General features: G+C 36.5%; 1 protein-coding gene across 8 annotated transcripts in view; it reads right to left on the reverse strand.

Annotated features, from left to right (window-relative positions):
- The window catches only part of SEMA4D (semaphorin 4D), a 180941-nt gene extending 174699 nt beyond the window's left edge, over positions 1 to 6242 (reverse strand). For 5 of the 8 annotated variants that reach the window (XM_031939304.1, XM_031939323.1, XM_031939308.1 and 2 more), the window contains exon 1: positions 5866 to 6239. The gene's annotated coding sequence lies outside the window, so the exon portion shown is untranslated. Of the gene's footprint in view, positions 1 to 5865 lie in introns of all 8 variants that reach the window. The other 3 variants (XM_031939345.1, XM_031939337.1, XM_031939330.1) reach the window with 2 other exon arrangements.
- Between the last annotated feature and the right edge of the window lie 4215 nt (positions 6243 to 10457).

Genomic DNA, 10457 nt, shown 5'->3' on the forward strand with positions numbered 1-10457 from the left:
GATATTTAGTGCATATGTGTTGTGTATACAACATAAAAAGAGAAAGGAGAGAATTTGGGGAAGGACATTAAGGTCAAAGGAACAGCTCTTTAACAGCTGTGAGTCAGTCTCTGTGTTTCACCCCACCCAAAATGAGAGAATAATGCCAATGTGGCATATACCCAGTTGCCTCCTACTACAGAGTCAACAAGATTCATACAGACACGGTGCTTTTAAATGACAGAGAAATAATTTCTTCATTATTGGCACCCAACCAGGTACATTTAAATGAATAAAGAATCAAACTTTAAAAGAGTTGAACTATACAATGTAAACAAGCAAATTCTCTAAACTCGAAGATCATTTGTAATTGGCTTGCTTTTAAACTAAAATAAAGGCTGTTTCCATATAAATATGAGTTGCTTTTTACCCTGCATTCTTTCAAAGTTCAATAAAATCAAGAGATTTTATGTTATTATGTTTTTAAGAGATTATGTTATTAAACATAACTTCTCTTAGTCTAAAACAAAACAAAATAAGCCAAAAAGAGAGGCATGGAAATAACTGAAAGTTAAATAAAGTCCACAGGCAAACTTTTCTCCACCACCAAAGCAAAGGGAAGCGGTAAAACCAGTTTTACAAGCCTGAGACAAGTTTTTACATCAGGCAAGCATTGGACTGATATATTTCATTCTTACTTAGCTAAACACGTTTTCTTGCCTCATAAAAATAATGATGGGTGTAGTATTAAGAGAAGTGTTCCAAATATACCATGATGGGTATCAGTGCAAAGTGTTAACTGAGTAAGCTATTTTAAGCCATAGTTTTTTCTTAATACTTAAGAGTTGGTATAAATTGGAAAGATCTTATGTATAATAATGAAAAAATAAGAATAAAATTCCAAACGTTTAATCATCTTACTCATCCTTTTCTGATATTTGTCTAGGTTTTCTTTATTTTTTATTTTCTGCTTGTTTCTTGGATTACAATGATTTCATTTTTTAAAAAAATTAAAAATGTCTCTACAAAATTCAGTTTTATATTGTTTTGGAACTCTTCTTTTGATTATAATCAGCTTTCACCTAAGACTTCATATATATGTCATAAATAACTGCCTTTTAAAGAGACTGAAAAATTAACTTTTCTGTGTCTGAGATGAAACACCATGGTAGCTAACCACGTTTAAAATTCAACAACAGTAAATATGGTTGTTCATCTCACAAATCTCAGAAGAGTAACAAAATTTTATACCATAGAACACTTAACAGGATCCTCTCTGCTCTCAGAAAGATAATGTTCACTGACACAAAGATATGTTAGTGGCAGGAAAATCCAAGGATCATTGGTATCATTTCAAGAAGTGAAACAAGAGAGGGTTTATTCTAATTTCTATTCCCCACAGAATGACATTCTTCTTTCTAAGAATAGTTTTTAACCAAATACATTTTTGGTCTTAAATAAATTCAATGTAAATGAGAAAACAACTTATTTCAAAATTATTTTTAAAAATATCGAAACATATCAAAGAGTGATACCTACCATGAAGGGAAAAGAAAAAAGATTCTGAGTTGGGTCTTACTATCCTTTCAGCCTTCCTCAAATCCCCATTTCTAGCATACAAGGAAAACAGTAACTGAAGGTATAAATATAATTCAGTCATTTCTCAATTATACATACAAATTGGAGTAATGGAAGAGAAGAGAAGAGATATTTCAGAACAATAAGATCATAAATTTAGACCTGCATGAGAAGTCATTAGTCCAATATTCCACATTTACCTCCACCTTTTACATTTGATAAAGTGTTGTCATGACAAATAGACAGACAGATAAAGTAACATGTCCATGATCATACAGCCAGTGTCAGGGGTATTACTTGACCCTACATCCTCTGATTCTTAATCCAGAGTCTATTCATTATATACCATGCTACCAAGTTTACATAGTACTTTAAAAGTCATCAAAGTTTTCTTTAAAAAAAAAAAAAAGCTCCCTCCTTTAAAAAATTCCAATATTCATCCTACTATTGCCATATTAAGAGTAGTTACCAGTAGACTGGTTTAGTAATTAGAAATTTATATTTGGTGTTACTACTGGGATTATATCCCAAAGAGATTATAAAGAAGGGAAAGGGACCTGTATGTGCACGAATGTTTGTGGCAGCCCTTTTTGTAGTGGCTAAAAACTGGAAACTGAATGGATGTCCATCAGTTGGAGAATGGTTGAATAAATTGTGGTATATGAAAATTATGGAATATTACTGTTCTGTAAGAAATGACCAACAGGACAATTTCAGAAAGGCCTGGAGAGACTTACATGAACTGATGCTGAGTGAAATGAGCAGGACCAGGAGATCATTATATACTTCAACAACAATACTATATGATGACCAGTTCTGATGGACCAGGCCATCCTCAGCAACGAGATCAACCAAATCATTTCTAATGGAGCAGTAATGAACTGAACTAGCTATGCCCAGAAAAAGAACTCTGGGAGATGACTAAAAACCATTACATTGAATTCCCAATCCCTATATTTATGCACACCTGCATTTTTGATTTCCTTCACAAGCTAATTGTACAATATTTCAGAGTCTGATTCTTTTTGTACAGCAAAATAACGTTTTGGTCATGTATACTTATTGTGTATCTAATTTATATTTTAATATATTTAACATCTACTGGTCATCCTGCCATCTAGGGGAGGGGGTGGGGGGGAGAGGTGAAAAATTGGAACAAGAGGTTTGGCAATTGTTAATGCTGTAAAATTACCTATGTATATATCATGTAAATAAAAGGCTATTAAATAAAAAAAAAAAGAAAAGAAAAGAAAATTATATTTGGAAGTCAAAAGACCTGGGTTCAAGTCCTGCCTCTGAAATACATTGCCTGTTAAGACCCCAGCCAAGTCATTTATCTTCTCTGCTGCTGCTGGACACTTCCTAAATACAGGCTGGGGAATAATAACTGATCTATACAGTTAGAAATTGTTTTCTTACAAGGGAGTTCCTCTTGCCAATGAAACAGCAGAAATGGGGGAGGCACTTAGATGGTACAGTAGATAGAACACTATCCTGGAGTCAGGAGGACTGGCTTCAGATTTGATGGTTATTAATGATCCTGAGCAAGTCACTTACTTAACTCTGACTGTTTCAAAAGGAAGAAAAGAAGCAGCAGCACCACTACTTTCCTCCAAATATCGTTTTATGCTTGTGAATCATGAAATGCATACCACAATTCCTGAGCCACAGAGGATATGATACTAAATAGGGTATAGTATCATATCGATGGTGAATTGTACACAAAAAGCAGAGTAAAAAATACTATCTAAGAAATGTATGAATTAAAAACAAAGTGGGCCAGTAATGAAGCAAGATGGAGGAATGGACAATTGCCAGAATGCACTGGTAAAAAATGAAAAGAGACAATGGAAAACTCCCAACAAGTTGGATGTAGCCTTTATAAAGGACATGGTCAAGAGTTGCATAGGATTCAAAATCATGAATGAGTTCTAATGCATACAGTTGAAGAGAGTGACAACATCAATGAAAATAGAAATCCACTGAAATATTAACATTACTATAAATAGGACAGCAAAGAAAAATGAGTTTTTAAAATTACTAAATATAATTAAATAGTGATTATTAGAGTTTTTTTCTCTAGAAACCAACTGGTTTCTCCAGAAACCAACTGAATAACACATATAAATAACAGAAATAAGTCAATAGGTGGAGAAAAAGCCAACTCTCTCTCTCTCTGTGTATATATATATGTGAATGTGTGGGTATGTGTGTATACATATATATGTAAATAAGTTACATTATGCATATATGTGTGTATATTGGAATATGAACACATACATATACTCAGTGAAGGTAAAATGACCTGAAAGGGATTCTATGAGCTCATTCCTCAAAACAGGTTCATAGAGCTACGCACACAATAGTATTTCAAGGTTTTTCACATCTCTGTGTGTCTCTCTCTCTCTCTTTCTCTCTCATTTCTGTGTGTCTCAGTAAGAACAAAGTCAGGAATGACTGGCACTATTTCAGTTGTCTCAAATCAGTAATTCTGTTTTTAAAAAAAGCTAATTTAAGTACAACCTCACTGTTTCAAGGATATAAATAAAAAGCATTCTTCGGGAACTGAAACCATGATTTTTCCAACCTGTGAACACCTTACCACTAATAGGCTTGAGGTCAGCTTAATGTTAAATTGAGGTTTTAGCCAGGAACCTTGATTTAATGGGTCCATAGTTAAAATTGACAATATTTAAAATAAGAGAGGACAGGTCACTTTTTAAATGAATGAAAATTTTGCAGATTCACATATAATCCCAAAAGGAGCAAGAGAAGTAGGGAAACAACACACCAGTTCAAATATCCTTTACATGTTTTCGTTGGCAAGACACCAGTAGGTTTAGCTCAGTCTGCCAGCCTGCTGCAACAGGTGCATCTCTTAGTTAAAAACAAGGTCTACTCTTTTACTTTTTGGAATAACAGCCTAAAAAAACAAACAAACCTGAATTTGTCAGCACTGGAGGAAAAATTAAGCAACATTTTTCTAGGTGTAGCCTACTTCATCTATCTGTATTTATTGCTTGTGTCTTGTCCAAGATTATAGAAGCCTTTATGGCAGTATACCAAAATAGCTGTATCCAATTTTTCTGACCTGCTGAAAAGGAAGCTAAGGTAAGAAAAGATGGAAGTAGCTCTTTAGGTTCAGAGAAGTATTGGCAAATGCAAGTAGTGGGTCAGATAGCTCAAATAAGAATCCATCATAAGGGAAAATGACCATCCCATATAAAATAGCAATGACTTTCAAAAACAGGAGGAAACTTCTGTCATTTACTCTTTTCCTACCACAAAAAGTCTAGTATTCCATTTTCCAGAGTCCCTTTTATGTCTGAGCCAAAAGAAATCCAAGACAAAGGTTATTAGAGAAACTAAACCTGGATAAATACTACCTCCTTGTAATAATCTTATGCTATCCAATTCAACAATTCACATAAATATTAAGTGATAACGATACTGTACAAGTATAAGCTCCCTCCAGAAGCTTATATTTGGAGGAGCGAGGAAATGGATGGGGTTATTTTACTTCCATCCGGGTAGCAGGTACACACATAAAAATAGGTGGCACGGGAGTCCATATATAGAGGCCTGAACGAATGGGGAAAACATGGGTATGAGAACAGAAGTGAAGGAGAACAATCTTTTTTTTTCTTTTTTTCTTTTTTTTTTTTTTTTACAGATCTGAGCTATTTTTTGCTCAATAACAGCCACATCAGTACAATCTTCTGGGTGGGCTGTGATAGTAGGCCATCTCCTTCGAAAAGGATAAAAACCACAACCTTCTTAAGAAACCAAAACGCTCTCCACTCACTCTGTACAATTAACCCCATCATCCACTTCCCCCATTTGTAACTTTTCCCCCAGCCAACATCTCTAGATTAAGCCCTTTCTTGGTCCCCTCCTCACCTGCAATTTTATAACTAGAATCAATACCAATCCTTTACTCCGCTTTTTCCCCTCAGCAAACCTCATTTCCTAAAAATACCTTTTGACCTGTCCCTTCCCTCCCAACTCCCCCCGCCCCCGGCAAAAATAAATAGCTCGATAGCCCCAAACGCTTAACGCTACGCAGCCAGATCTCCGCCTCTCCACCCACCCCAGGCCTCCCCACAGACCTGAGCACCAGCACAGATGAGTCACGGAGACCCAAATGTACTAAACAATTCTTGCAGGGGCTATGGTAAAACCGGCCAAGCCACCGTGCTAACACGCGAACCCAGACGTTTCCAGCCACGGCAGTTTCCTGTGGCAGCTATGAAAGCATTTGCAAGAGGGGAGAAGCATGCAATATGCATGGCTGGGGAAGCTTCTTACCTGCTGCTTGAGAAGAAGAAACTTCCTCTTCGCCTGCGCTTTCCTCCTCTCCACAATTTTGCTATTGCACTGCCCACTCTCTTCTTCCTTCGATCCCCTTTAACATCTGATTTCTTCCAGTCTTAAGCTAGACGAGGGCTACTGCAGCAGGTTTAATTCCTCGGTGTGCGGCTGGAGCTAGAAATAGGGGCGGTTACAGCAGCTAGAGGAGGAGAAAGAAGCAGGAGGAGGAGTTGGTGTCTGTATGTAGCAAGTTTGGGTTGCCCCCAGTATGGCCGCTGCAGGAAAGTGGAGTAGAGAAAGCTCAGTGCAGCAGCAGCTCCAGCCAGAACCAGATTGCCTAGCGGTGAACAGCTCCAGGGGAAAAGGGAGGAGTAGAATGATGCTTTGCTTAGAGCTACTGGAGGGAGGGAGCTGGAGCATTGCGCGAGCGCGCGAGCTCGCCCGCGCGCCCGTACACAAACGTTGAAAATGTGGGGGTATCCTAGACACACTTTAATATCTTTTTTTAAAGTATTATTTATGTTTGAAAACTATGTATATTTAAATTAAAATCTAGCAGGTTTTTGAAAATACATTTTCTCATCTTTTAGGTTCTTTAATTTGATGGTTAACAATAATGATCTTTATAATTAAGTATTCTATAAAAGTTCAGCTTTTTAAAAAAATCTCCAAAGTGCACACACGACGGTGAAAGAAAATAGTCCCTAAATTAAACAATATTGGTTTTCTTTTGAACCAGTTTGTATGAAGTAAGCTCTGCATTTTCAGATGGGTAATAGTGAAAGAAAGCCAGCATCCTACACCTTACCTTCAAAACATCAATACTGGAGCTATGTTTTTGAACATCATTCCCCAATTCCTATATGCCATCTCTGATTCCCCGCCACCCACCCAATGAGTGTTCCTTGGGTCAATCTATACTTTGAATTGATTTAAGTTACCTCTTCTCAAAACCTAAAATGGGTTTTACAGTTTCTTTAACATCTACCTCTCTTATCCTACAGTCACCTGAAGGTAAATACCTATTAAATAATTACCAAGGAGGGCCAGAAAATTCCCATTTGTTCTCCATGGGAGAGATACAAAGTTTACCTAATTGTCTCTTCAATGAATTTACAGTCTTCCATGGGTATGGTGTACAAAACAGTAAATATAGTACAAAATAATACATTAAAAGTGTAGTGTATAGTTGGGTCATTTTTAATGCATGTTATCCTTTTAGAGGATCACAACTGTTATAACCACAACCAGGGAGGGGCAAGGAAAGTCAAAGATAACCATATTAAAAAAAAAAAAAAGTTAAGGCTACATATCCAGTTACTGTCATGGACCATATTAAACCATCTTGAAAGTCTAAAAATGAGTTGAAAGGGGAGAAAATTCCGCCTAAAAAATAATGCTTATTAGTTTGGTTTAAAGGTATAATATAGCAGGACTTATACACAAACTGCAACCAACCAGTTGAAAATAACATAGTCAAAAAACAAGGACATAGGAAAGGTACAAAATTTCTCTCCAATTTCAGAAAGTAATTTGGAAAAAAAAAATAATTATCTACTCTCCATGAAACTTCAACCTACCTCAAAAAATGTTTAAGATACAAAAGTGTCATAATAAAAATTAACATTTACTAAGTCATTCTTCCTTCCTTAGAGTTTAGTACCTCGTGCATTTTTTCTCTTTTGCAACTCCTCTCCTCCTATTAGAAGTCTTCAATATACCTCTCCATACTCCCTCAAACACCCTAATAATTGAATTCCTCAGCCCATTCACTTCCATGACACAGTCCTCCACTCCATCTCAGCCACATGTAAAGATGGCCATATCCTTGATTTTGCCATCACCCACAAATGCACCACCTCTAGGTTCAAGAATTCTGAAATCTTACTTGGCCCATAATCTGTTGGCTTTCCATCTCTCTTTCTGCCTTCCCTTTACAAAACCCTTCTTTTTGTCCACATTGTGATTTCTACTCTCTTAACTCCTCAGTGCTCTTCTAGGTCCCCTCCTGACCTTCTTTGCTAGATCCTTAATGAACATAATGTGTATTGGCAACAATGTGAAAGTACACACCCCCCCCCATTAGGTCCAGAATAAAGTCATCAACAGGTTATATTGGATCAGTTTTCATCCATGCTAATGTCCAATGTTCATTGGAGCCCACAATGCTATCTACTCTGCTCTTACCAAGCAGATCCCACTGTACTACATGGATTTCATTGAGACTCTTCTGTTAACAGTACAATAACTTGTGTTAACAGTCCTCCCCAGGGACTTAAAAACCTTTCTGGATTTGAAGATAAGGACAAATGTGCCAAATTCACCCCAGTTAATTTGTTGAGGACCGGATGGAACGGTATCATTTTAGAAAGTTTAAAAGGACCGATAGCTTCTGCTCTCTTGTGAATTGTAATTTTTTATTCTAGGACTCTTCCAGTGAAAGATGCTTAAGGGACACGTCTATGAAATGGACCTCAGTGTAGGTTCCAGAATAGGGGGTCAGCAGCAGTATTCACTTGGAACACAGGAGGGCATCCTCATTCAGAAACATGTTGGGAGATATTGCTAGGTTTCAAAATTGGGAGGCCATTCTTCCTCCAAGATAAGGTGGTGAGTTTTTAGGTCCCAGTAGAACCCTCCTAATGGGGTGTAAATGGCTGTATCTGTAGCAATACAAAGAGTATTTGGTACAGGAACAGAGTGCGTTGTGGGAGGACACTTAGCCTAGAAGTGTGGAAGGGTATTTTAGCAGAAATGGAATCAACATTGTGGAATTTCTAATGCTGAATGAAACCTCTATATGTTTTAAGTTATAGAAAGTGAGTTCATGAGATTTTTATTTTGAGGTTTGTTTCCACATTTTATTTTGCAGTATTTCAGTTCTTATACTATGTTTGGCACATTATTCCTTCCCTTCTCCCCACTTTTTTTTTTTTTCCTGAGGAGACTACAATGGCTCGGCCATATTGCCAACCATTTAACAATTCTTCCTGATGACTTTTTGTTAAAGCAGTTCATTAAAGGGGCTCTCAGACTTCTTTTGAAATGTGTATAATTAAGATGTCCATTTCTTGTTTTGTTAGAGTAGTTATTTCATATTAAATCATTGATGGAATTAAAGAGAGATGTCATGATACAATTCCAAAAGACTCATGATGGAAAATGCCAGAGAAAGAACTAGGGAGTTAAGAAAGAAAGGAAAGAAGGAAGGAAGAGAGAGAGAAAAAGAAAGAGAGACAGAGAGAAAGGGGGGAGGGAGAAAAGGGGGGAAGGAAAGAGGGAGGGGCAGGAGGGGAGAAAGGAAGGAAGGAAGGAAAGAAAGAAAAGATGTCATGATGAAACCAACAAAAAAAGCTCCCAATTTAGAGAAGTATTCACCAAAGTAGAGGGTACCTCAGAATGATTTAATAGAAATGAAGCTGAAGAGATAGGTGATGAACCAATAAAAGTGTGGGAAGATGAATCACATTCAATATTTCTTCCTTCTCCCTCCCCATACTTAATATGAATTGATTTTCAATATAAATACTACTTCCTTGAACACTTCCCTGTTACAACTCCTCTCACAGCTGGGTACACAGTGGACATACAATACTTCTATTCTTTCCAGCTGTTCTAACCTATCTTAATCCAGATACATGAAATAGTTATACACTCACTCTCTTCCAAACTTCCCTGTTAATATAGAGGGCACTACCATCCTTCTAACTGTTCAGGCTCTCAACTTACCCTTTAACTTTAACTTCTCAAGTGAATTTCTCTCTTGAAAATTACTAATGTCCTCTAATTAATATATCTGATGGTCTTCTTTGAGATCCATTTTTATTGATCTTTTAGTATTATTTGGTACTATTGGCACTCTCTTCTATTAAATACTTACTTTCTCCTCTCTGGGTTGTAACACTGAGCTCTCTTGGTTTACCTCCTGCCAATTTGACCACTCAATCTCTTTTGCTTAATTGTACCAAGCCTTTTGACTTTGTTTTTTTCCCCAAATTTCTGTTCTGTGCTCTCTTTTCTCTCTACATTCTTATTTGGTGGTTTAATCGGTTTCTCATAGATTTAATTATAGTCATCTGGAGCTAAGCCTAGGGGAGTAAAAACCATGGTTAGCCCTAGAATTAGACTGCCCCATGGAAGATTTGCAAATGTCAGTCATCTCTTGAAGAATATCATATTTATTATCCAGATAGTAAATAATACATATCAATACTACAGAAAACTTTACTATATTTCCAGAAGTGCAGAGAACCTAGCCCCAACACAAAGTTTCAATTCAAGAAGAAAGATGGGGAAAATGGTAAACACAAGGAAATACTGAGGATAAGAATAGTGATGATAATAATAGCTATATAGTATATCATTTATATAGTATGTAAGATCTGCAGAATGCTCTACAAATATTAATGATGAAAACATTAGGAAGTAAGGGTAATTTCAAGACATAAATCAAGAAGAGAATAACTTCATATTTTACAAGCAGAGATGCAAAAAAATTTCATATTTGCCACAAGTTCTACTAGAATTCTTAGAATAAATAAGTAAAAAAAATTTTTTCTTAATTATCATGTGGGGAGAGCATTCTGGGA

This window comes from Sarcophilus harrisii, chromosome 1 (genome assembly GCF_902635505.1).
Source record: "Sarcophilus harrisii chromosome 1, mSarHar1.11, whole genome shotgun sequence".
Taxonomy (NCBI): Eukaryota; Metazoa; Chordata; class Mammalia; order Dasyuromorphia; family Dasyuridae; genus Sarcophilus; species Sarcophilus harrisii.